This window comes from Sus scrofa, chromosome 7 (assembly GCF_054392235.1).
Source record: "Sus scrofa isolate SSC_HxYL_T2T_F1_AM1 chromosome 7, Sscrofa_HxYL_maternal_Yorkshire_Landrace_v2.0, whole genome shotgun sequence".
Classification (NCBI taxonomy): Eukaryota; Metazoa; Chordata; class Mammalia; order Artiodactyla; family Suidae; genus Sus; species Sus scrofa.
Genome location: NC_139389.1, coordinates 21,273,030 through 21,299,863, shown reverse-complemented (window position 1 = coordinate 21,299,863; position 26,834 = coordinate 21,273,030). Strand labels below are relative to the sequence as shown.

General features: G+C 39.0%; 1 long non-coding RNA gene and 7 other non-coding genes across 9 annotated transcripts; 3 read left to right on the top strand and 5 right to left on the bottom strand.

The window, feature by feature from the left end:
* Window positions 1–1,703: 1,703 nt before the first annotated feature.
* LOC110261678 (uncharacterized) lies at window positions 1,704–18,499 on the bottom strand. 2 transcript variants are annotated; one of them, XR_002346130.2, is made up of 5 exons: window positions 18,385–18,499; window positions 11,653–11,738; window positions 9,769–9,859; window positions 7,175–7,255; window positions 1,704–4,634 (listed from the first exon to the last, which is right to left on the bottom strand). It is a non-coding gene; the product is annotated as an uncharacterized LOC110261678 (long non-coding RNA). The 2 variants fall into 2 exon arrangements; XR_014809787.1 differs by lacking the exon at window positions 7,175–7,255 and having other exon boundaries at window positions 4,545–4,634.
* On the top strand, window positions 4,135–4,208 carry TRNAI-AAU (transfer RNA isoleucine (anticodon AAU)). The gene has a single exon. It is a non-coding gene; the product is annotated as a tRNA-Ile (tRNA).
* Window positions 7,607–7,689, top strand: TRNAL-UAA (transfer RNA leucine (anticodon UAA)). Its single transcript has one exon. It is a non-coding gene; the product is annotated as a tRNA-Leu (tRNA).
* TRNAR-ACG (transfer RNA arginine (anticodon ACG)) lies at window positions 12,826–12,898 on the bottom strand. The gene has a single exon. It is a non-coding gene; the product is annotated as a tRNA-Arg (tRNA).
* Window positions 14,263–14,344, bottom strand: TRNAS-CGA (transfer RNA serine (anticodon CGA)). Its single transcript has one exon. It is a non-coding gene; the product is annotated as a tRNA-Ser (tRNA).
* On the bottom strand, window positions 17,531–17,603 carry TRNAV-CAC (transfer RNA valine (anticodon CAC)). The gene has a single exon. It is a non-coding gene; the product is annotated as a tRNA-Val (tRNA).
* A 502-nt stretch (window positions 18,500–19,001) lies between the features above and the next one.
* On the top strand, window positions 19,002–19,075 carry TRNAI-AAU (transfer RNA isoleucine (anticodon AAU)). Its single transcript has one exon. It is a non-coding gene; the product is annotated as a tRNA-Ile (tRNA).
* A 4,988-nt stretch (window positions 19,076–24,063) lies between these two features.
* TRNAT-AGU (transfer RNA threonine (anticodon AGU)) lies at window positions 24,064–24,137 on the bottom strand. Its single transcript has one exon. It is a non-coding gene; the product is annotated as a tRNA-Thr (tRNA).
* Between the last annotated feature and the right edge of the window lie 2,697 nt (window positions 24,138–26,834).

The window sequence follows — 26,834 nt, the reverse complement described above, 5'->3', positions numbered from 1 at the left end:
CCACAGACATACTTTTTTTGCGTTTAGAATTGAAATCCAAGAACTTGAAAGTGGCCAGAAAATCTAGAGCTCTGGCCGGTGCCATTATCACTCCAGAAATGGTTGGGATCCCTCTTTTTGCTCAAAATGGCCTTAACCTACGTGGTCACAAAATTTGAGCTTACTGGGACATTGAGTTGCTGGGAAATGGTCCAGGAGGAAGAGCTGTCTGTCCAGGATCTCACACCTGCACCTACCAAACCTGCTTTTCATTGCGGTGTTTGTGTGTTTCGCGTCTGCAAAAATTGCATGCCAAGCTTGGGAATTCGAGAACCCTTGCCCTGTGAGAGGCCCAGCGAGTGAGATCCAGGAGCCCAGAGGCGCCAGGTGGACGGGGAAGGGATGCGAAAAGCCTGGCTGAGAAGGAAGTTCTTTTTGAACTTTTTTGTTCTTTTTTAGGAATTCTTTTTGGAGCCAGAGAATCAGGAAGTGGGAGGGAAAGTCCTTTTTGGCTGCCGGAGATCTCCAAGTTGTCATTTGAAGGGCATCTTCCTTCCTCATCATCCCCCCCCCCCCCCACCACACTCCATTAGTTAGAAGGCGAATTGATTTCTGTTGAAAATTAATTTCTGGAAAGAAGGAAAAAAAAAAAAAAAAAAAAAGGAGGGGGACTTCCGTTGACATTCGACTTTCCCCTAGAAGACCCTTGCGGCTCAATTTTGAAGACTGGATATTTAGCAGAAAGGACTTTCTGTACACCTTTCCCTCATTCGTGAGATTCAGGGACTGGGAACTCATCACACTGTGCTGTCACTGCGGGGACCTGAGGAGGGACGACAGCGCAGTCCTCGCCTCCATTTAGAAGAAACACAGGCAGTTAATTGTCATAAAATCGCACATCGAAGCAGCAAACATCCACACCGCCAGCCGTTTTCAGGGGTTCCCAGGGCAGGGACAGCTCCCAGTGCTTAGGAACCCACACGCAGATCTGCAGAATTTTCCTTCCTTCCTGGTTTGGAGAGGAACCTCCACCCCGCGACCTGGGACCAAATCCACCAGCCCTTCGGGCTGGAGGGTCGACTCTGTCCACTTCTCCTTCCAGTCCTTCTTGTGCAGAAAGAAGGAAAACGCTTGTGAATGTTTCTCTGTGTTTTCTCAGGGCAGGGTCGACGAGTTTGAGAAAGTCTTGTTTTCTACCTGAGCGGCGAGTCTTTTCTGCTGGAGGCAGTTTCGCCTGGTCTTTTTCTGTACACTGGAGTGGAGAAAGGGGTAATGGATCAAGAACAGAAGCTGGAAGAAACAATGTTACTCGGTCATAGTTAAAATTAGCTGAAGGAAAAAGTCTCCTTTGGAAAGAGGGGAAGAAAGATTTCCTTATTATTGTTATTATTATTTTAAAATTCATTCTCTGTGTCTATGAGCTTGTTTTTTAGGTTCCACGTGTGAGATCATACCGTATTTCTCTTCCTCTGACTTATTTCACTTAGCAGAATGCCCTCAAGATCCATCCACATTGTCACAAATGGCAGGATTTCATTCTCTCTCTCTCTCTTTTTAAGATTTCATTCTCTCTTATGGCTGAATAATATTGGACTCTGTGTATATATCTATCACTTTCACTTTATATATGTTGCACTATGTATGTCATATGTCATATCTGTACATTATATGTATATCACATTTTTTGTTTATATTCATCTGTTGATGGACACAAGTTTTTTCCATGTCTTGTTTATTGTAAATAATGCTACAACGAACATATGGGTACATATGTATTTTTGACTTAGTATTTTCATTTTCTCAGTATATCCAGAAGTAGAATTGCTGGATCATATATGGTAGTTCTAATTTTAATTTTCTGAGGAACCCCGATACTGTCTTCCATGGTGGCCACACCAATTTGTATTCCCATCAACAGCATACAAGTGTTCCTTTTTCTCCACATCCTCACCAACACTTGTTATTTCTTACCTTTTTGACAATTGATTTTCTATCAGGTATGAGGGGGTATCTCATTTTGGTTTTGATTTAGATTTCTCTAATGACTAGTGATGTTCAGCATCTTTTCATGTACCCATTGGCCATCCATATGTCTTCTTTGGAAAAATGTCTATTCACATCCTCTGCCCCTTATAAAATGTCCTTTTATTTTTGGCCATTGAGTTGTATGAGTTCTTTAATTATTTGGATATTAGCCCTTTATCAGATATATGACTTGCAAATACATTTTCCCATTCTATAGGTAAACTTTCGCCTTGTTGATAGTTTCCTTTGCTATGCAGAAGCTGTTTAGTTTGACATAGTCCCACTTATTTATTTATTGCTTTCACTTTTGGTAACATTCAGAGAAGCATCACCAAGACTTAAGTCAAGGAGCTTACTGTCTTTGTTTTCTTTTAGTATTTTTATGGTTTTAGGTCTTACATTAAAGTATGTAATCCACTTTGAGTTAATCTTTGTGTGTGGTATAATACAATGGTCTACTTATATTCTTTTGCATAAGGCTGTCTGGTTTCCCCAACACCATTTATTAAAGAGACTGACCTTTCCTCATTGTATATTCTTGCTTTGTCTGTCATAAATTAATTGACCATATATATGTCGGTTTATTCCTAAACTCTATTCTGTTCCCTTAATCTATGTGTGTTTTTATGCCAATACCATACCGCTTTAATTGCTATAGTTTAATATCAGAGTTAGAAATCAGGAAGCATGATGCCTTCGCTTTTGATCTTCTCTCTCAAGATTGCTCTGGCTATTTGGATTGTTTCGTGATTGTGTACAACTTTAGGATTGCTTGTTCTGTTTCTGTGAAACAGGCCACTGAAATTTTAATAGACTGCACTGAGTCTGTAGATTGCTTTGTGCACCATGGCCATATTAACAATACTAATTCTTCTAATCCATTTACAAGGGATATCTTTCCATTTATTTGTGTTTTCTTCAATTTCTTTTATTAATGTCTTATAGTTTTCAATAAATAGGTCTTTCACCTCCTTAAACTCATTCCTAGGAATTTTACTTTTTGATGCTATTGTAAATGGATTGTTTTCTTAATTGCTTTTTCTGATAGTTTCTTAATTTCTCTTTCTGATAGTTTGTTCTGATAGCTTGTAAAATGATTTTTGTGTGTTGACTTTGTATTTTACACCTTTATTCATTTATCCACTGCAACAGGTTTTTGATGGAGTCTTTAGGGTTTTCTATGTGTAATATCTATATATACTTTTAAATATAATATATCATCTGCAAATAGTGATAGTTTTATTTCTCCCTTTCCAATTCATGTACATTTTATTTCTTTTTCTTGCTTAATTGCTCTGGCTGGGACTCCAAATACTGAATTGAATAAAAGTGAGAAGAGTGGAATCCTCATCTTGTTCCTAATATTAAAGAAAAAGCTTTCAGGTTATTATCATTGATTATGCTGCTAGCTGTGGGTCTGTCACACGTGATCTTTATTATGTTGAGGTATGCTCCCTCTATATCCATTTTGTTGAGAGTTTTAAAAAAGTTTCTTTTAAATGGATGTTGAATTTGTCAAATGCCTTTTCGGCATCGATGTGGAGGATAATATGATTTTTATCCTTTATTTTGTCAATGCGACGTTGACTGATTTGCAGATGTTGAACCACCTCTGGAATAAATCACACTTGATATGTTTTGTGATCCTTTAAATACACTGTTGAATTTAGTTTCCCAATATTTTGTTGAGAACTTTTGAATTTATCTTTGGGATATTAGCCTGTAATTTTCTTTTTTAGTGGCATCTTTATCTGGGTTTGAAATAAGAATGATATTTGCTTGGTAAAACGTGTTTGGAAGTTTCTCCCTCTTCTACTTTTTGGATGAGTTTGAAAAAGATTGGTCTTAATTCTTTGAACGTTGAGTAGAGTTTGCCAGTGAAGCCATCTAGTCCTAGACACTTGTTTGTTCGGAGGTTTTTGATTACTAATTCAACTTTGCCAGTAATAGATCTGTTCGGATTTTCTGTTTCATCACGATTCAGTCTTGGTAGGTTGTATGTTTCTAAAAGCTATTTCTTCTGAGTTGTCCAATTTTTTGCTTTATCATTTAATTTTAAACAGGCACCCAAATGTAAAACTATTATTTTACATCAAAAAGGGCACTCACTAAGAATAATGCCCGGCAGGCGGCCGGTTAGCTCAGTTGGTTAGAGCGTGGTGCTAATAACGCCAAGGTCGCGGGTTCGATCCCCGTACGGGCCAGAGCTGTTCCTTTTCTAATTCTTCAACCACTGAAGATTTTTGCTGCGCTCACGAATTGGAAATAATCTCGTAGACATAAAATTGAGGTTAAATGCAGACTTCATTTGTTCTACAGTAGTGACACCTACCTTCCTTGCCACCCCACCCCCTACCCCGGTCCCCCGGGAAACAGAGAAATCAACTTAAGGGAAAATGGAATAAAGCCTTCAGATAGAAATTCTAGTAAAGAAAATGACGATACTAGATTACGGGTGGCATTGGAAGTGAGATGGGTGTCTGATGGTCACTGACCATCTGAGTACTCCCTTTTCTTCTCGTCCCTTTTCCAGAATCAGTCCCCTGAGTTTCTGAGTCTCCGTGTGGCGATTAAGTGCTGCTTCATCCACCTGATTGTCTCCTTCTACTTTGTACACTGCCTTTTCAACCCTGTTGAAAGAGATATTTCTTATTGTTAAACACACGCAGACACACACAAAACGCAATTTAACACAATGCATATTTTCCTTTCTTTTCCCCCAACTCTCAATTATCACTCGGCTTCCACCAGAATTTCTGTCCAGGAGGATAATATATATATATTTTTTCCCCTTCTGTATCTCCAGGACCAGCAGTTCTGAACACAAAGTAGGCATTAGGTAAATATTCGTATGAAGTCTCACCATCAAAGTGTGTTTGCAAAGTTGGGATTTTTTTTTTCTTTTTTCTTTTTGCCAAATCTGAGTAATACACCTATATAAAGGAACCAAAGCTCATCAAAGTCACCATTCATGACAAAACAATGTGGTTGTAAAGGCCACATTATTTTATAGAACACACAAACATTTTGAAAGTGAAAAACTAACAACAAACATAGAGAAAAAAAAAAGAAATTTCAGATTTTGATAAAGGGCCATTTTCAAAGGATGATGAAACCACCACTCAATACTTGAAATATAAGTCAATGTTCATTTAAAAATGGAACAATGTTGGTGAGGCATAGTCCCTCTGAAAGAGCTGATGGCTGACATTTTCTGGGAGGGGGCTCAGGGCAGGCTTTTGGAGGCTAAATAGGTTGACTTATACAGTGGAAGCGTGGTTACTTGGGAGAAACTGCCTTGTTTGATTGGCACTCAAAAGTATGTTAATTGAAGTGAGTGCTTCCCTGCCTGGCTCACTTTCAGAAAACAGGGGTTTACAGTGATTGGTTGTCATCAAAAGTATATTCACAAAAAAGATTATTATTGATAGACTAAACCAGTTTAAACTGGGATCTGATGGGTACTTGTTATCATGGCTACAGAACAATCTATCTTTTCCTAAATTTGCGAGTAGTATGTGTTCTCAACATTTTACTTTGGCATAAAGCAAATCATTTGTTTGAATATCCAAGTAATATATGATAAAAATATTGCTTTTATTGATTGTTAATGACCTTTATTAATTTTTTAATGAACTTGAGGATATTATGCTAAGTGAAATAAATAAGAAAAAGGCAAATACTGTATGATCTCACTTGCATGTGGAATATAAAAAGAAAACCAAAATCAAAATCAAGTTCATAGACACAGAGAACAGACTGGTGGTTGTCCAATGTGGGGGATGGAAGATGGGCTAAATAAATAAATAGGGTCAAAATAAACAAATTCCCAGTTACAAAATAAATAAGCCATAAAGATGTAAGATACATCATGGTTAATAATAATGTATTGAATATTTGAAAGTTGTTAAGAGAAGGGATCCTAAGATTTTTCATCACAAGAAAAAAAATAGGTAAAAATATATGGTGACATGTTAACTGGACTTAGCGTGGTGATCATTTTGCAATATATATAAATATTGACTATATTTGATTATACCTGAAACTAATATATGGCTGTATGTCAACACTTCGATAAAAAATATTGACCAAAAAAGAATCACAATAATAGAATAAAAACTCTTGTGCATGTCAATGCATGAGGACTCCTTTCTCTGATATGCCCTTTCTTGCACCACCAATGCTGCTCTGTCTGACTCAGGCACCAACAGGCCTGGATTTCCCTCAGTATGCAAAGACAAGAATCTCTCAGGCCATGTCTTTGCTCACTAGCATGAGAGTATCTAAAAGGCCAGAGTGAGAATTTGGTGCTGGATGGATTAATGAAGTGAGTGACACATTCCTTTCTCCTGGTTTTATCAGGCAATGGAAGACATAAGCTTTTGAACTTGGTAAGCATTCTGCATTGCCAACAAGGGCTGGGCCCCTGCATCAATGGTTTTAAGATTGAGGATAGGTGCCCTTGGACTTTTTGTTTTTGTATGGTACAGCTGACCCAACCTTCTGGTATTATAACATTTAATCATATGGAACACAGAACTTGCAACAGTAAGGGACTTGACCAACCCAAAATTTGGTATGGTAGCGGGGTTCCAGGAACCAATTTTGGCATATGCCAAAAACTAATGACTGCGTGTATTTATTTTGGTGGGTGGCAACAGGTGTTTTGCGATTTTTGAAACTTAATTCTATTCCACATGCTACTTCAGGATTTAATTTCATCTCTGGTTCCAGAAGGCTTCACAGAGTTTCAACACAACAGTACTCTTTGAATACCCATCTGGAACCCACTACCACATCCCTGAAGTGTCTGGCAAGTGTCTTACTGACTTGGTAGATTATGTGTATCTGACTCAGTCCTTAGCACATAATAGGTACTTAGGAAAGAAATTTCATTAGTTGATAGTTAGAATTCTAGGTTAAAATACTTCCTTTTAAAAAGCAGTGTCCCATATTCAAATTCCAAGGTCCACATGATTGCACCAGGTTTTTTCAAACATATTTCAAGAGGAACTTGTCTGGTTCTAAACCTGAAGCCCATACCTGGGCAATCAGATTCAATGGGTTTGGAATGGGGCTTAAATTCAGCAGGCAAAACATTTGTTCTCTAAGGTAGGTACCACCTTTGTAAAGTTATGAGACATGGTTCATGAGGCTGCATTCTTCTTACCTCTATTACTCCTCTTGCTTTTCAGATCCACTAAAAGAAGTGCCTTCTCTTGAGCATAAGTGGTGACAAAGTGAGTTGGGTCTGCAAAAGTGAATATGTATTCCTGTAGCATCATGTGTTTTTTTGGTCATAGCAGTCCTCATTTAATGCAAGTCCATAAAATCAGAGAAGGTTCAGTATTTCCCTAATCCTGGTTAAACTAATTAAACAAACTACTGATTAAGCTAATAAACTATGAAAATAAGTATTTTCATTATTTTTTTCCAAGAAAAATTACAAGAATTTTTTTTCCTCTTTCTAAAGTTTGGTCCCAGATTTTGGTGGTGTAAAATTATTCATAATCTTTTAGGGACTAACACAATCTTTCAGGGGCTAGCAAATCTAAATAATTTTAATCCACTAATACTTAACATGTAAGCTGAGGAGCCCACCACCGGGATGGCCGAGTGGTTAAGGCGTTGGACTTAAGATCCAATGGACAAGTGTCCGCGTGGGTTCGAACCCCACTCCCGGTAGAGCTGTTTTTATCAGCAGACTCCCATTTATCTGACCTCTTCTTAGAAAATGTGAGTTCCCTGTCCAAAATCGGAAAACAGTCTAGTGTACAGTTCGTTCTAAATTTCTTTTATCTAATCTGACAGCCTCTACCTATAATTGAAGAATTGAGGTAATATTTACTGTAAATAGTGACATATTTGTATTCAGATCCACCATCTTCTTAGTTGTTTTTTGTGTGTTCCTTTTGTTCTTTGTCCTTTCTTTTTTCTCTTGCTTCTTGTCTTTGAAATATATGAGAATTTTATATGATTTGATTTTTTTCTCCAGCGTTGCCTTATCATTTGCGTATTAAATTTTTTAAATTGGTTTCCTTAAGGTTTTCTATATACAGCTACAATTAAAGTCTATTTTCAAATAATATTGTGTTGCCTCCTGTGCAGAGTAAGAAGCTTGCAATAGTATACTCTCTCCTGTATTGTATATTATTGTTGTCATAGATTTTTCTTTCATGTATGTTATAACTGTACATTAAGTCACTCCTACTTGTGCTTTATGCAGTCGATTATTTTTTGAGTGTTTAAAAATGGGATAAAGTACTTCTTACATGTACCTTCATTGTATCCATTTCTGCAGATACTCATTCCTTTGTATTCCTTCTTTCTGAAGACCATCTTATAACATTTCTTACTGTGCAGATATGATGGTAATACAGTCTTCTGTTTTGGTTTATCTGAAAATACCTTTATTTCTTTTTCATTTTTCGAAGCTATTTTTCGTTTGGTAGAGAAGTCTACATTAACAATTTAAAAAAACTCTTTTGGGGTCTCTCAGCAGTTTAAAATGCCATTCCATTGTCTTCTGGCATCCCAATTTCTGATGAGAAGCCTGCTATTCTGATGAGAATCTCTAGCTAGCTTGAGATTCTCTGAGTTTGGAGCTGAGGTTTGATGTGTGTGTTTCCTCTGCTATGTGGAAGTATAGCATTCCTATGAAAATTTTGACAGACTGAATTGGCATGAGGTGAAAAACAATTGCCTTAGGACACTTCTTGCACACAGATGCACAAAATAAGTGGAGATGAAACTAGATGCCCACAGACACAGTTCAAAGCTATAGCAGCTTGATGCTGAGTGCAGTTCCTGGAGGAGAGCTTGGGGGTCTCACCCTCGCTTTTGCTAATGCATGCTGCCTCTCTAACGGCTCCCTTAAAAACAATTGTTGAGAGCTATTTTCACTTTTCATCTTCATAAAAGCAAAAATCCTCTTTCAATTTCTTTCCCTTTGCAAAAACAGGTACTAATGTAGGTCTTTCCTAAAAATGAAGTGGCAGCAACGTGGATTATGAAAAGTGGGTGATACTTGTATTTCATTATCTTGGGAAAATACTCAGCCATTAACTCTTCAAATATTTCTTTCTGTCCTTTTCTCCTCTCTCTCCCTCTCTCTCTCCCTTTGGGATTCTGCCTACACATATATTAATCAATAACTCTCTGAGCTCTTTTTGTCTGTTTTTTTCTTGGTGTTTCATCTTGGGTAATTTCTAGGCCTACCTTCAAGTTTATCACTTGTTTTCTCAGCTCTACAGAGTCTACTTGTTAATCTATAAAAGGCGTTCTATGTCTCTTTGTGAGTGTATTTACAAATGTAGCATATTTATTTGACTTTTAGTTTCCAACAATCTACTGAACTATGTCTTCTGTTTATGTATGTGTGTAACGATGGGGACCTACTAACTTCCACTGGTATCTGAAATGGGAGCAGTCTTAAGGGACTGAGTCCTAGTAACCTGTGCAATCTGATGCTATCTCCAGAGAGCTAGTGTCACAATTGTTTTCAACTCTAGGACACTCAGCTAGTGCAGTTGGTGGGGGGATACTGCCACAGATTTGGTGGCCAGAAATGTCAGAAGTAAAGTGTTCTGTGTGAGTAGTAAAGACACACACAATGAAAAAGTTTTTTTCCCCCTAATACAGTTCTCAGCCCCCAATTCCCCCCGTTAGACTGCTTTTTGAAAAGGGACATGGGCCTTTTAAATAGTTATTTTCTTGTGCCAGTTGGCATTGAAATTTTTTGAATAGAAGGTGCAGGAGACACACCTTGGAAAAGAGGAAAAGAGTTTTGCTTTCTGGTACTGGGAGCTCTGGCAGCCCTTGGGATCTCAAGCATCCAACACCATTCTGTTGATGTCTATAAAAGTAGAGAGAAGAAATCAGGTATTCAATGATCCATTTACAAATATTTATGAACATCATGTGTGGTAAATACTCCAGGATGCAAAAATAATTAAGACCAGTTGTGGAGGTCTTACAAAATAATAATAATTAAAAAAAAACCCCAGTGGTTTCTAGTAACTGCTGGAGTTGTTATTGCAAACTCTCAAATGGTAAAGTCATAAATTAAAGACAAAATATCTAATCATTTCAAAGCAAATCAGTGATAATTTCATAGCATACGAGAGGGGCATCCTCATCAGATGAGAATTATGAACTGTTTCGTGTCCAAGTAATAATTTATGGTGCCTCAGTCATGCCATATGTGGAATGATTTTTCATGCAGCTTTTTACATAGTTCATCCAGTCTTTCCCTCTCTTCTTTTAAAACTTCCATTGCCCACCACCTTCAGAAATCACATGTAAAAAGTAGACATCGGGATCTTAGTTTTCCCCATCATTTAGCAATTGAACAACACAGGTTTGATAAATTCCCCAACTGTGTTCAAATGAAAGATACCACTTTGCAAGATTATAAAGCCAACAGAGAAATCCTGACCAAATTTCAATCTTATGTTTACTAAGCATACTTTTTAAGCAGCCACCCACAGAACCCTCTTGAGTAGAAAAAGGAAAACAAGTAAAGAAATGTAATGTGAAAAGGTTTTCATTTTCACACACTAGGAATTGCTTTTGGAGGAGAATACAAACATTTTTTTGAAGTAAAAAACATAATTTTTTTTTTGGAATATGACACTACCATGGAGTTTGCTCAAAGGAGATAATGAATGTTCTTAAAAAAAAAAAAAAAAACAGAAAACAACCTCAAATTTCCAAACATGTGCTAATGATGATTGCTTTGGACAGAGCACCACTACAACATTCTGAGGGAAGGGAAAAAAATTCTCTCTCCACAGTATTATCTCTGTAGATTTTGGGGGGAAGAGGGATGATCCCAACGTACAGATTTTGGGGAAAAAAAAAAAAGACACCTAAGTTTTCTCTTTTAGGTCCAAGAGTGATTTGATTATTATTTCAAAGGTCTTTTTGTTTGTTTGACGGGGAGATTTAAACAGACTTCTTTCTAAAACAAGCCTCCACCACCACCAAAAAAAAAAAAAAAAAAAAAAAAAAGTATTCAATGAAACTGAATTTATAAAAGAGAAAGAGAAATTTTTATAAATATATAAAGTCATTTGTAAAAGAGAAAATCAAACCAAAAATCTTGAGAGTAGAAAAGGTCGGTTACTTTGATTGGTTAAAGCCCCATTGAATAATACTAAAGTTGTGAGTGTCTCCATATAGAAGCTCTGCTTTTCCCCTTCTGCTGTGGAAGTTCCCTGTTAGTGTTAGCTGCAAAAAGTGGGTAATAAATACAACGCACTATTCCAGGGATACTTAAATTATGGTTGGCGGAACAGCAGCGTAAGCATCACCTTACTAAAATTCATGTGCTTCATCTTAGAACCAATATAGAGTCTCTGGGGGAAGGGAGGATTGAGAAGCCTAGAAACGTGGGCTTGATGTTCCTTCCTAGCAATTCTTCTGAGAGCTAAGGTTTGAGAAGCATTTACAGCAGCAAGTTTCAGATCCTTTGCACTGTTCTTCTGTCCCTACCCCATCCTCCCTTTTAATTAGCTAACAGCGCAGCAGACTATCAAAAGAGGTCTAGACGCGTGTTAGGTTCACTCCTTAATTGCTAGTACCCCTTTACAACGCATATCGTCTAGAGTCAATACGCTTTTGTAAGGTAAAGACGTGAATACCTACAATGAAAGTCTCCTTTGCATATTTGTGTTTCCTTTTCCCAGCTTCACCTTGAGTTCCTTCCATGCTGCCCCGAGTGTCTGGAACACCTAGAAAGGAGACACAGCTCTTGAGACAGCACCCCCCAAACTGCCACTTTCCTCCTCTCCCTTGACACCCTCGCCTTCTTTTTGTCTGAGTAATTTTCTCTAGGATCCCTTACAACTCTGAACAGTTTCTTAGTCTCATACTTGGGCGGTGAGGCTGCCGCGCTCTTCTGATTGAGATCCCGAGCTGGGCGGGGAGATTGAATAGCTTCCTTTGGAGTCAGGGCGGATCTTTGCCAAGATCGCTGATCCTAAGGGAGATGCTATGATTTAGTCTGTCCACAGATTTCGTCTGTCTTTCCTGATTCATTTTCTTCAGTTGATGTCTCTTCTTTTTCCTCTAGGACAGATGCTCAGAGACAGAAATTGTACAGGAGAAGAGAGAGAAGAGTGAGAGCCCTGCCCGATGAGGGAAAAAAGTAATGAAGAAAATACTGGTCATATTTTGTTTGTTTGTTTGTTTTTGATGCTTCTTTGATTTTTGAAAGTTAAGATAGACTTCCGATTCTATAAAATTCACATAAAAGTGTACAATTCAGTGTTTTTTGGTATATTCCCAGAGTTGTGCAACCAGCGCCATTACTGAATTTCAAAATATTTTCATAACCCACAAACCAACTCTGTACCCTTTCCCCAGCTCTTGGCAAATATTACTGTCTAGGGATTTTCCTATTCTGGACATTCATATGAATAGACTCATACAATATACAGCTTTTTGTGTCTGGCTTCTTTCACTTAGCATGATGTGTTCCAGGTTGATTCATGTTGTAGCATGTATCAGAAAGTCATTCCTTCTTAAGTCAAATAATTTAATTTTTCAAGTTGTCTTTCCAGAGAACTTTCAGTCAACTCCCCTTAGTATCAGTAAAAGAAATGGGATAAAAAGGACATTTCGGAAGAGATACATTAGCATCCATTTGGACTTAATGTACAACTAAAATCTCGCTGTATGGCAGGTAACATGCACTGCAAAGTACCAGATCATATATTTCAGCTTTCCAGGATTTGAGAATTTGTTTCTATTATCAATACACAGAAATACGAAAATCAGTACACGGAAAGCTTCCCCCCCAAGAAAAGAAAGGGTAGTCGAGCCAGCCAGGAGTCGAACCTAGAATCTTCTGATCCGTAGTCAGACGCGTTATCCATTGCGCCACTGGCCCCCCTGGTTGTGGAACTCTTTATTATTCATTATTCACTAGAATCACTGAGAAAACAGTTGCTTTATGAAGCAACAGGAAATTAGTTGAACAAGAAAGACCTGTGGAATCTGTCAAAGCTGACTGGTTATTTTTAGGGTCAATTTGCATAAGCTACATTCACTTAAAATATTTATAATTATGAAAGAATTTTCTGCCTTGGAGCATCATGTCTGTGACAGAAAAAATGTGGTTGGCATTTTCCCCCCATTTATGTGCTGGCTTGTTCCTATTTTGTGAACGATTCATTAACTTATGCAGTTGATTCATCTATCTCTTCATCAAGCCATTTCATTTTTCTTATGCACTTAGACATCGGAGCTGTGGATGGATCAATAATTAAGGACCCACTTAATTTTCAATTTTGATATAGTGAAAACGGAAATGGAATTAAATATATTCTTGAGGTGTTAATCATGTTTTCAATCTCACCCTCCAAAGAGCGAAATTCTTTATGGAGGAAATAATTTAAGAATCTCTGCAGCAGGCAGGACATTCCGAAACACGCACCCTTCCAAATTAGGCGAAACGGAGGTAGTAAATTCAGTAAAAGTAAACACTTCAAGAATCAAAGTCACATAGGAACTTAGAAGTTCAGCATTAATATCATTATAAAATTAAAGAATACCGGCCATGATTACATAAAGTAGCTAGCTATGTTTAAGGGCTGAATGTAAGCAAAATAGGCACGTGGAAATACAAAAGTGTTTATAAGGGAAGATGGTACTTTGAGAGCGAGAAGTCCAATAGTTTGTGTCCGAGCGCTGCCACAGTGCCCACAGCCGTTATCCAGACTCTTCCCCCATTAGATTTTATTGCCTTAGTTCAAGTCGTGCATCTTCTCTTTGGCTCAGTTTCTTCATTTCCAAAGTACAGTATTTTAAAGGGCGCTTGGGGGCGGGCACGCGCGCACACACACGGATATTTATGATCCTAGACTTTTATGGTTCCCACTAGTCTGGTTTTTATTTGTTTCTTTTTAAATACCAGGAAAATCTTTAAGAAAGCTACCTGCACTTCTATTATCAGAACGGGGAATTTTATTACAGATTTTCAAAACAAAATTTCCTGTTTCTCCTTACCATTGGGATCTGCTGTTACTTTCAGATTGAACAAATTCCACGCAAAACAAGCAACTGTTTTGAGCATTCTTTCACCAGGTCTTTGGCAGGTTGGAGGAGGAGGTTATAGAGAGGCAAAATACAGGGATTGCACCCTGGTCGGTAACAGGCCTCTTACTTCTCAGTTTGCTTGTGGAATAAGACAAGCAACGATCATCCGCAGTCCAATTACCACTGTAGGATTTGAATGTATAAGGTGAAATGAAACGCTGTGAGCAGGATTTGAACCTGCGCGGGGAAACCCCATTGGATTTCGAGTCCAACGCCTTAACCACTCGGCCATCACAGCTTGAATTTTTGTTTCTATTAAGGCATTGAAAAACACATCCGTGTAGGGCTGTGATTTATAATCCTGCCTACAAATTCTGGCCACTCTTGCTTGTTTAACATGTTTACTTTAAGCAGTATGCAAAGGGAGATCACTTCCCAAACTCCTTCATCAGATCTCTCCACTCAGCCGTTTCCCTGCCTTAACCAATTTGTTCCCATCCCACCAGGCTCCAGGCTGTAGAGTCTCGCCTCTGAGAGAAGGCAATATTCCAGCATCATAAGAATCCTAGATTTTCTAAAATTTTCTACAGTCTTCCCGGATTGCCTAGTTTTGCTTCACACTCAGCAGGGAATGAAGTAAGAGTTGTATTGTGTGCCGATGAACTTATTCATTTGTGTTCTCCACAGACGAATACGCTATGCCTTGCTGCTATGCAGGACAATTGGACAGGATCTACCAATATTTCAAATGCATATACTCTTTGATACAGCATTTCCACAAATGTAAAAGACTTGAAAGCATGACTGGTTTCCCTGCGCTCCCAAAGGAACACTTTGGAGACTTAAATAATCTTGTGATGAAGACTGTGAAATTCATGCAAGTTAAAAAGCTCTTTTGAAAAATTTTTTTTTTTTTTTTCTTAGCTTGATCTTGATTGTCTTCCTAGTCCTTCTACTCTACCAGGAATCCCCAAGGGTGGGGATGGGGGTAAAGAAGATAGAGGCTGTTTAAAATGATGGTATCCCGGAGTAGTCACTGTTTATCTCCTCCTCCTTGTCTCCTCCTTGGCAGGTTAACTTTTGTGGGAGGTTCTTTTCATTTCTAAATGGTTTCTCAAATTTTCTGTGCCACTGTGAGCCTGCCATATTCTTCTATCCATCGATAGTCCCCAAGGAGATAGTCTTTCCCTTTTCCTGGATTGATGCCTCCTGGATTGGCAGTTGTGAGAGGTCAAATGTGTATGGGTGCTGCCCAATGAGAAAAACTTGCTGGAGAAAATACTGGTAAATTATTATCATTTTTTATTTATTTATTTTTCTTCTTTGGCCTCACCCCCAGCATGTGAAAGAACTTGCACCACAGCAGCAACCAGAGCTGCTGTGACAACTCCAGACCCTTAACCGCTTCATCACAAGGAAACTCCCTAAAACTCCTTTGATTTTAAAATTTGACCAAGTGTCTTTCTCTGTCAACTTCCTTTCTCAATTTCAGGAAGAAGTGGGAGGAAGAAAGAAATCTTAGAAGATGACTCCTTTGATGGCTATGAAGACTCAGACTCAACTGACAGTCAAGACTCTATGGTTGGGCGGCACTTCTGAATGTGAAGAATTAATTCAGGATAAGTTCCTTTCAAAATGCTTTAAGAGTTGATTTCAGCATCACTTGTTGGCCGCTGGCCTCCCTGCACCGAAGGTCAGCATCAACTTATCCTTGACTAAACATAGCTGAAGTTAGGAAAGGACATGGATGTTTTGGGGATTGCTATAGACCCACTGTACTCCCCCCAAATTGATATGTTGAAAACAAATATCCAATGTGCTGATATATTGGGGGGGGGGTTAGGTCATGAGGATGAAGTCCACATGAATGGGATTAGATCCTCATAAAAGAGATACCAGAGAGACCTTTCACTCTTTCCTTCATGTGAGAACACAGTGAAAAGACTGATGTCTATGAGATAGGGAGCCAAGAATCAAAATTTCACCAGACTGAGAGAATCAAAACCAGCCTCCAGAAATGTGAGAAAGGAATGCTTGTCCTTTAAGACACCTGGTTGATGGTATTTTTGTTACAGCAGCCCATATGGACTAAAACTGGGAGGGAGATGCAAATGAGACCCACGATTGAGCCAAATTCTGGAAAGGTAGACCCAGTCACTTGAGGTCAGTTTGTACAATACACATTTGCATAAAATTTACATATTTAAAACAACAGTAATCAGCTTTCAACTTCAGAACAGATGGTAAGATAATAAAGGTCTGGGTGGACTACTTTATAACATAGTGATTAAAAACTTGTTATCGCTTGAGGTAGGGTAGGTAAGGAGTACTGTTGGCTCAGCCAGCTAAGAGCTCACTGCTTCTGATAGTCTTTATAATGGAGTATAAAGAAAATAATAGCATTCAAAAAAAAAAAAAAAAAAAAAGAAAGAAAGAAAGAAAATAGCACTAACCATGTCAGTATCTTCTTACCAGTTGCCAGTTCATTAATTTTCTCCATCAATGAAATGACACCCGAAATAGCAGATGCAATTGAAATAATCACTTGACAGGGTTAACAATAACTCATTTTCTATAGCCCACTTATCTTCTGCAGGTGAATGAGCAAGTTGAAGAGACTCTCTGCCCTCCTACCTCTTTCAAGTTCTTGATGTTGGGACTGATTGTGTTACGTTTAATTATTTCATAGAAGAATTTCTGGTGACTTCTTCTGATTGGTCTTTTAGGCCATAATAGCCTTCATTCCATTAGTCATAGAAAAAATATAGAAATTTTGTCTGAAATTGGAGAGGTAACCACAGGATGGGCTCAGGGACCTTCTGTGCCCACAGTGAAAGGGACCAGAAGCAAAACTTCATTGGCTTTCTGACCTTCAAGATTACCTACTTTGCCTGGAGGACAGCAGTGCTGTTTTGTATCTCTAGGAATTAAAGCCAGGTCAGAGTCATTTCTCTGGTAATCCCTGAAAAATCCATTTACTTGCCCCCAGTGCACAATCACTTTGGTAAATGGGCTCCGGTCCCTTTAGGAAAGGCTAGGAATAAGAATAAATTAAAAAATTTTAAACATATTTTAAAGTTTTTGGCAATGTGCCAGTGGTCTTTCCCTAGGAAACTGGATTTCTCTTCATTCAAAGTTGGCTTGAATCTGGGAGACTTTTCTGCAACAGATCAGGTTCAAAAGAAAGGTGCCCTCACGGTCGGTTCCTGGTGAAGCCTCTTTTCATAGAAATCTAAATTCCAAAGAGAGCAACCTTTTCCGGGGCGCCAGTTCATCTCCTTCCACTGGTACTTTCCCAGGGACCCTGGCAGGCCCGGAGGGACCCCAGCAGAGAGAGAAGCGATGCACCAGGGCGGGACTCTCATGATTGTTCTTAGTTTCAGACAAAGAGCAAGCGCGACGATTTTGTTATTTGGAAGTATAAGCGAGTTGAAATCTGAAATTTCAGAGAAAAAGACTGCATTTCAGGTAAAAGAAAAACGTGTGTTTCCGCCCGGTTTCGAACCGGGGACCTTTCGCGTGTGAGGCGAACGTGATAACCACTACACTACGGAAACCACCGGTTGCTTTTGGTGCCGCCCTTTGCCTGCAGAAGCTACGTTGTTTCACTTCATGCCAGTTTAGGAAATGTTCATTGTTGCAGGAGGTTTCTCTCCCTTTTTTTCCACGTATGAAAAAAACCACGAAAACAAAACCAAAAACAAACAAGAAAAACCAAACCAGAAAGCCATAACCCCAGTTATTGAATAAATTCCAGGCATGCTGCTAAGGCAGCATCTTGGAGAATTTTTAATTTAAAAATTGATTTTTCCATTCACCTTCCGCCGAATTTTTACTAGAGAACAAAGAAAATGAAGCCAAATGGTGAACAGATGGTGGACAAAATTAAAGGAATGTACCGAAGATAAGAAATATGATCCTACAGCTTTAAAAAAATTTAAAAATTTATAAATTGCATAAAGTAAAATCAATAAACGAATAGTTAACCTCTCTCATTAATAGAAATATTTCTCTTCAAAAAAATCTTCCAAATCTTACTTGATATTATGTATATATACAGTTAATTAACTTCAGGTGCAACAAAGAATAGAAAAGTAGGGGGGGGGGAAGAGGTGGGTGGGTGGGTTATAGGGTCCAAGAGATAAAGGAAAACAAGCAGAGGGTGAAGCAGAAATTTGCTGCTCCACTGGTCCCTGAAAGGGTTGACTCGCACTTGCACATGGATTGGGCCAGGCTCAAAAGGGCAAAAGCTGCTTGGCCATGGCTTCAGTTCCCTTGCTCCACTTAGATTCCAGTGTTTCTCCCTGGTCCCTGTCATGACCCTGACTCCAGACTCACCCTGATCTCGACGTCCCTTGTCATTCTTTGGGGATGACGAGAGATCAGAGAGATCAGATAGAGGGGCAATCCTCCCAGTCCTTTTGCGTCCTCAGACCCTCAATTGGGCGCCACCAAGTGTCCTATGACGGCACTGCAGCCTTTTCTACCTCTGGACGCACAGCGCAAGAGTTAACCTGAAGCCAAGCGACTAAAGGCCTCTGGCAAGAGGTGACCTGCCCAGACGATCTCCAGGAGCAGAAAATTTGCACTCCGAGCGCTGCGCCGGGGGGTTTTGTGGTCAGTTCCGTGATTAGCCCTCCGCCATCTCAGGCTTGCAGCAGCTTCGCGTTTGCCCCGGACCTTCTAGGAAGAGCTGCAAGGAAGTAGTTGCTCCGGGACAGTTATTTGAGGCTTCATCTGTCGTTTTGAGAAAGACTGAGTTTTTCCAGGGAGAAGTACGTTCATCCGTGACGGCAGCTGGGATTTATTTTTTCCTTTTTTGATTAAAAAACAAACTTTTTTCTTTTAGTTAGTAGTAGTAGCAGCAGCAGCAGCAGCATTTGGGCAAGAGCAAAGTCACTGACTTTCATTAAATTAACTTTAAAAGAAGTAAGTAAAAGGCTGGGTCTAAGGGTGGCCGGTTAGCTCAGTTGGTTAGAGCGTGGTGCTAATAACGCCAAGGTCGCGGGTTCGATCCCCGTACGGGCCACTGCTCTGATCATTTTCTCACGTCCTCCAGCTACCTCCCTGGAGGAAATTACTGCATTCTGTCCATTTTCAGTCCTTACATCAGCAATCTGGTTGTAAGCGTTTTTTTTTCCTTAGAAGAAATAATATACCAGAGTCAGGATGGAAAGCTTTTCAAGAAAACTGAATGAGGTAAGGCGGGTGTATTTAGGGAAGGGGAAATAGGGAGAATTGGAAAATTCATTGAATCATACTGGAAAAAACTTGAGCCGATAATGTTTTGATATAGTTTATACTTATGACATGCAAAAACCTTAATCTTCTTCAGGAGCTGTCAGCATTTGTGTTATATCTAACAGTTACCTTGGTGCTGCCACTTACCAAGCCATTTACAATTCATCTAATTTCTTAAAAAACAAAACAAAACAAAACAAAACAAAACAAAACTTTTATCATAAAAGCGTTGGATTTAAGGTTTGAATGACAAAAATGAGTGCGAAATGGGGCACAGGAGGGCAAGAACCCCTGGACCACTGTCAGTCTGAGCACCTCACTCTCCCTGTCTGTCCTTTTCAGATCTGGGCTCTGAGTCTCCGTGTGCCCAGCACGAGCCTCCTCTTGATTTTCTCCTCCATTCTTGCACTGTCTCTCAGACTCCCAGCATATTTTCATTCTTTCTCTTCTTTAAAAGTATGGGATTACTATGAAAACGACATGTACGATATTGATTAAGTAATGACTTAGGGGATGTCTCGAGCACAGTGCCAGGGACAAAGTGGGTGCTCAATCCAAGAAGGCAGAGCTTTCCTCTGTTTGGTTACTGGTGCATTCTTTATATCAAGAACTGTGACAGGCTCAAAGACAGTGTCTGAATTTTTTTTTTTTTTTTTTTTAATTAACAAAACAGGGAGTTCCCGTCGTGGCTCAGTGGTTAACGAATCCGACTAGGAACCCTGAGGTTGTGGATTCGGTCCCTGGCCTTGCTCAGTTGGTTAAGGATCCAGCGTTGCCGTGAGCTGTGGTGTAGATTGCAGACGTGGCTCGGATCCCACGTGGCTGTGGCTCTGGTGTAGGCCGGCGGCTGCAGCTCCGATTAGACCCCTAGCCTGGGAACCTCCATATGCCACAGGGAGCAGCCCTAGAAAAGGCAAAAAAAAAAAAAAAAAAAAAAAGACAAAAAAAAATTAACAAAAGATATCCACCCCACACCACTGTATACTAAATAATATACCTACAGATTTGAAGTACAAAAAGGATTCAACAGGTCATTGCTAACTTTGAAGATGAAGGGGGCCACCAGCCATGGAATGTGGGTTTTCACTACAAACCAAGAATGACTGCTAGCTGACAGCCTACAAGGAAACACAGACCCCAGTCCTACAATTGCAGGCAACTTGCAGACAGTCTGTATGACTTCGGAAACTGTTTCTCTCCTAGAGACTGCAGTAAGAAACTCAGCCCTGGGACTCCTTCGTGTTAATGGGAATATTGTTTTTATTATTATTATTTGTTAATCTTGGATAAGGTGATACGTTCACATCGTCAGTAACTGGAATGGGTGGTATACAGTGAAAGAAAAATTAACGTTCTTTCTTCATTTTCACTGTATAAAATGAGTGTAATTTTGTCCTGACTTTGTCATCACTTTTGTGTTAGGTACACTACATTTGTTCATTGTTATTCAATAAAATGTATTCTCTCTCTCTCCTATTGATTCAGAAGTGTCTGTTGGATGGCAAGACTGTTTTCTCTCCCCCAGCAAGAGTCTCACAAATCCGTGTGCTTCTTGTTCAGAGTTCTGGAAATTCTGACTTAGTAGAATGGTCTTAAAAGTGTTTAAGCCACACCATAAGGAGCCTGTATGCGAAAGTACCTGGCAAAGGCTTTTGAGTCAGTCCTTTGTTGAAGCTGAAGCACTCTAGCACGCAGCTGACTGCAAGTGCTTTCAGGCAAGCATCAAAGACAAACAAAATAATTACATATAAAAGACAAAAGATTTTAAAAGGCTATGATTAATTTATTATAATTTTCTGAAGTGAATGATCTGTTGAGAGTTTATAGCAAGTCTAAATGGCATTTAATTTTTAAATTGTTTACATTCTGGAACTGGCAGAACTTTTTCTCAAACAAAGGATTATATTTCCAGACACTCCTGCTCTATACTTTAATTCTCCAAAGGGCCCATTAATTCACTTGGGAGTGCAGTCCTGTGTCAGAAAACTGGTGTGTAAAGGGCCCTTAGAATTGAGGTGCTGCTGTGGGGAGTCATCATAAGCAATTGACTAGACTATGCCTTGCAGATTTAAGTACCTGAAACTACAAACTTGGAATGCCTATTCCATTACAAACAATTCCAACACAAATTTTTTAAATGCTTACTTATTGATTCATTGGAAAATAAAGTTGAACAGACTGCATGTTGGTAACATCTTAGTGATAGCATGAAATTAATTCTGATCTTATGGACTCCTGAAATCAGTCCTAAGGTAAAGCGTCAGATTGTTCTAGAATGTTGAAGAGCAGAGTGAAGGACAAAATTTGGAAATAAATTTTATTTGCCTTTATTTATAATTCTTAGGCTTGAAAAGTCATGAAATATGTGAAAATCTGGGAAGGACTGCTAAATTTTGATGGGCTTGTTTCCTTGGTTTACAGCTTATCACCTTCACTGACCATATGACAGAGTTTTGCTCTAACTTTATTAGGTACTTTATTACTGAAGAAAATAAAGGTTTCTCATCTAGGAATAAGGTAAAGTTCTTTACAATCATGTTAATTTCTATGTTTATTTTTAAATATTTTGTTGTTACCTTGAAACACGTAGCCAAGTATTTTCTCAAGCATCCATGATCCAATTCCTATCCTAAGTGTTCAAATGTTCCGACAACTTTCAATTCTTGCCTTCCCCAAATCAAATCCTAAATGTCAAATATAGCTTTCACCATATCTTTTGACCTTATTTTTTTTTTTTTTGGTCTTTTTGCCATTTCTTGGGCTGCTCCTGCGGCTTATGGAGGTTCCCAGGCTAGGGGTCGAATTGGAGCCTACGCCAGAGCCACAGCAACTCAGGATCCAAGCCTCATCTGCAATCTACACCACAGCTCACAGCAACACCGGATCCTTAACCCACTGAACAAGGGCAGGGATCGAACCCGAAACCTCATGGTTCCTAGTTGGATTCATTACCCACTAAGCCACGTCGGGAACTCCACCATATCTTTTGGACCTGAAAGTGTTTTTGAGCTTTCCCAGAAGGCCCCTGGAAAATCATTAAGATTTGTTTTCCACCTTGCAGAAAGAGCGATCTGGAAAGTAATCTGATATATTACTCGATGAGTTGAATAGGAAAAGCTATCAAATTGGAAGGGATGCTAGAGGAGGAAGAAGGAGAGGAGGAAGGGGGAGGAAGGAGGAGGGGAAGGAGAGGAAGAAGAAAGGCAGTACTAAGGAGGAGGAAGAGAAAGAAGACGAGAAGGAAGAAAAGAAAAGAAAATCTTAGTCTTCTCTTGGTCAAACTTGCATGGGCAATTTATTTTACTAACACAAATATTTCAGAAATTGTATACTCAATGGGAAATTCCTAGAGATTTATCAGTGCCCACTCTTCATATTATGTTTCTGTTCACCAGAGTGTTGTTTTGTCTGCTACTAGACAACAGCAGTAGAGTACGATGAGTCATAATTTTAGTTATTTTTCTAAATGTTAACCTGGTTGCACTTTGAATCAAACATCTTCTAGGCAACTGGCTTTCAATTGAGGGTTTGCATTTACTTAACATATGAAGGCTTTTTAATACATAAATGTGGAGGGTCCTACTCCAGACTCACTGAATCTCTCTGCTTGATATATTGCAGATATATTCTTATTACAAGGTTTGGATTTTCATGGTGTATTATGTCACGGGATCACTACATGTTATATATCAAGATTTTTTTTTTCTGTTAGTATTAGGTTCATTCACATTTATAAATTATATGCCCAGTTTACCGTCTTCTTTGAAAATATGGTTGATTGTTATGTCAATAGCTATTTTGTCTTAAACTTACTTTGGAAAGTCTTTGTTGTTCCTTGTTATTCTTGTTCCAAAATTCCTTGTGAGTGGCATTAGTCTTGTTATAAACTCTTAACAGATCTTTCACTTCAGAAAGGTTTGTTAGTCAAGTTTGTTATTTAGATTTCAGACTGACTGAGTCTAAAGTTGTCTCTGCAGATTAATCTTTGCCCTTCCCGCCCTTTGTGAATGTATGTCTTTATAGGCAAATAGGAAATGGTAGAGCTTTTCTTGCATCTGTTTCTTCTCATTTGTCTTCAGCTCACAATAATCCTAATGCCAAAGGGGCATATTTTGGGTGGCAGAATCTGCTACCCTTCATGACCACATTTTTTGCTCACATTCCTTGGGAAGTGCTGCTGTGAACAAACAGGAAAATGAAACCATGTTTGTGGTGAAGTATCAACAGGATTTCAGGCATAATGCAGGATGACTTCTAACAAAGGGAAAAACAGGACTGGTGGAACTCCAATCATAATCTTTGAATTCCCTTTAGATAAAAGGAAAAGTACTAGAGTTCCCTGGGCCCAGCAGCTAAGGATTTGGCATTGTCACTGCTGTGGCTTGGGTTCAATCACTGGCCCATGAACTTACTAGTTCTTTGCCTGACGCTGACAACCAAACTCCATCATTTAGCTGAATATGTTGGATATCACAGGTTAGGAGAGCTGGGACTGAACTTCCAAGACAGAATTTGGAATGTTACTCTCTATCAGGTACTGTGAGATAATGTTTGCTTAATTCATGTACAATCATTGGCAAATCCATCACTTTCTATCAGGAATCTCATTCATTTTTCTCTTAATAATTCTCTTCATCTTTGATGCTATTATCTGGCAAAAGACTCTACCACTGGAATAACAATTCAATACAGGCTTTACCTGTGATAAATTCTTCAATGCATCTCCCATATGTTTAGTGCTAACTAAGTAGTTGAAATATAAAAACCGAATAAGGAAGGCCCCGCTGGGATTCGAACCCAGGATCTCCTGTTTACTAGACAGGCGCTTTGACCAGCTAAGCCACAGGGCCCCTGTCTGCCTTTCTGTTTAGTTATATCATATTTATAACATTTTCTGTGAACTACAGCAATTTGTCAGATATGTACTTGATTTTGCGACAAAGAGAAAGAATCTGTATTTCTGAACTCATGCTAAAGCAGAAACTTCAACATTAAACACATAAAAATGCATTCTTCAGTGCGAGGTTTTAAAAATGATTTAAAACTGGAGTGAAATTCTTATTTCATGGTGACTATCGCCCTCTAGAGGAAATATTGGATATTGCGACACATTTTAAAAAATTCAGTTTGTCCACAAAGTGAAGTCATTACTGTATTTCAGGGAATTTTTCTAGGTACTGGAGATAGAACAGCGAACAAAACAAACAAAAACCTCTTTACCTATAGGATTTGTATCCTTAGAAGGAAGTATATAAGCAAGTTTCAAAAATTTGCCCCAGCACCCAATCCCCAAACAACTGAGCCGTTAGAACAAATTCTGCTGCCGCCAGGAATAGGGGTCCACGGTGCTACTTTCTGAGCTAATTCACTGCACGTGAGCAAGACTATCATGCTTCTTTCTATTTAATCTAACCTAGCAAGAAAACAAGCAAAGATAAGGACACACTGATGCACGGGAGATTCTTCTCACAGCACAGATGCCGATGGGTTAAAATTGACTTGATTCCTAGCTTCATAGATTGTAAAAATGAGTGGAGAATGCAGAGAAGTAAAGAGAAAATTAGGGTACAGTGTGGTAAATAACCTTCACAAGATGCTGTGGGTGCCTCTAACTTGGGCAAAGTGCAGGAGTGTCAACTTAGCAGGGTCACGTAGTCACATGACCTCTCTTCTCAGTTTCTGTGACAGGGTTGGTGATTGCAGAAGGAGTTTGGTATGTTGGCATGCATACTTTTAGGTTTCCCCAGCTGTAAACAAATACTTTTTGGTTTCTTACAAGAAAAAAATATGAGAACAAGAATTCCATGTTGCCATGATTGGTGAGTGGGAAGGTTCTGAACTTAAAGTTTCTAAGTTACATATCTCCTTGGGTTCAATCCTTGCTTCTGGCACATGATTTTTATTTCTAATTTGTTTTTTTGCAATAAGAACTGGAAACCGCTCATGTTGGTTCCAGGAAACCTATGAATTTCTGTCTATGCTTAGGCTATTTGATTATTTTTCTCTCTCCTATAATACTATACCTAACCTCCAGAGCACAGGAAAGAAAAAAAAAAAAAAAAAAAAAAAAAAAAAAGTCATAGCCAGCAGTTTAACAGGTACATGGTTGAAACTTTCCACCACAGTCTTTGCCCACCATCAGTTTGGTATCACCACCATAAGCCCATCAGTTTTTGAATTTACTGTAAATTGATTCTAAAGAGAAATGAAAACTGAGAGGACCTTGAGAGACTATGAGAAGACCTCAAACAATTAGGATTAGGCAGCCCGCAATCATCCTCCTTTGTCTGGTGGCCATTGCCAATGACTTGACCTCTGAAAGGAAGGCTCTGGAAATCAGGGCCCAGAGTTTGAAGGACATTTGTTCGATTAGATCAATATTATGTCAAAGGAAGGAGGGAGGAGAAAGAGAGAGATTGCACGGGGGAGGCAAAATTTCTACTCTACTCTTAGGGTCTCTAGCTGGGCCTAAGGATTAAAGTAACACAGATTAATAGGAGAAAAAAACATACAAATTTTATTAAGCAAGTTTTACTGTACATGGGAGCCCTCTCAAGAAAAACGAAGACTCAAAGAAGCAGTAAGAGCCCAATGCTTTTGTACTAGGTTGGACAAATATTGTGAAACACGACAAGACAAAAGGTCTTGGACTTGGGCCATTGATTGTGGAAAAGTGACTAGAAAAGTAAGGGTTAGTTTAAAGAGGGTTTGTTTGTTTTACAAATTTCTCTCTGCCTGGACACCCCCCAACCCCACCCCAGCCTCTGATAGTAAGAATGCTTCCTTCCTCCAGGTACTGGGTGGGTGGGTGGGGCTTATGGGTATTTTATCTCCCGCTTTCGGGAAGGAAGACAAAGGAGGGCATTCTTATGCCCTTCTTGTATCTGCTGTTTTTCAAGTGCCTTTAACTAATCAATATACCAGAGAGACGTATTTTGGAGTGGTATGCTCTGAATCCTTACCATTGAAGACATTTATCTGTTATAAGGGACAGTAAATATGGGCGATTCATCATTAAACATTGCTGACTCAATTACACATATTAGAAAAAAAGCCATACTTTAAACTGCTACAAATTAAATCTTACATACTTTAAATCCAGCACAAATTAATTGCAGGTGGATTACAGGCTGGAGTGTGAAAAGCTTTTAGACAGACATTTCAGTCAAGCAGTGAAGAACTGCTAAAATCCTAGCTGTGGGGTAGAATCAATATGAATCACCATTCCTCTTCCTCCCTCTCTCCCTTTTTCTTTTTATGGCCGCCCCTGTGACATATGGAGGTTCCCAGGCTAGGGGTTAAATCCATCTTAATGCGCAACTATGCTAAACTTAATTTAGTGAGCAGTTCCCGGTTGGTCAGCTCTAACCCAGGCGCAAAAAAAGAGGTCATTAGAGTGCTGCTAATTTCGCTTATAATGCCCTTGCAATAAAGATATATTTATTCAACAGCTTTTTTTTGTTGTTTTGTTTTTGCTAGGAAATACAGCGTAATGTAAATACATGCAGGGGTTTTAATCACTGCTCTATTCGTAGCACCTCAACAAG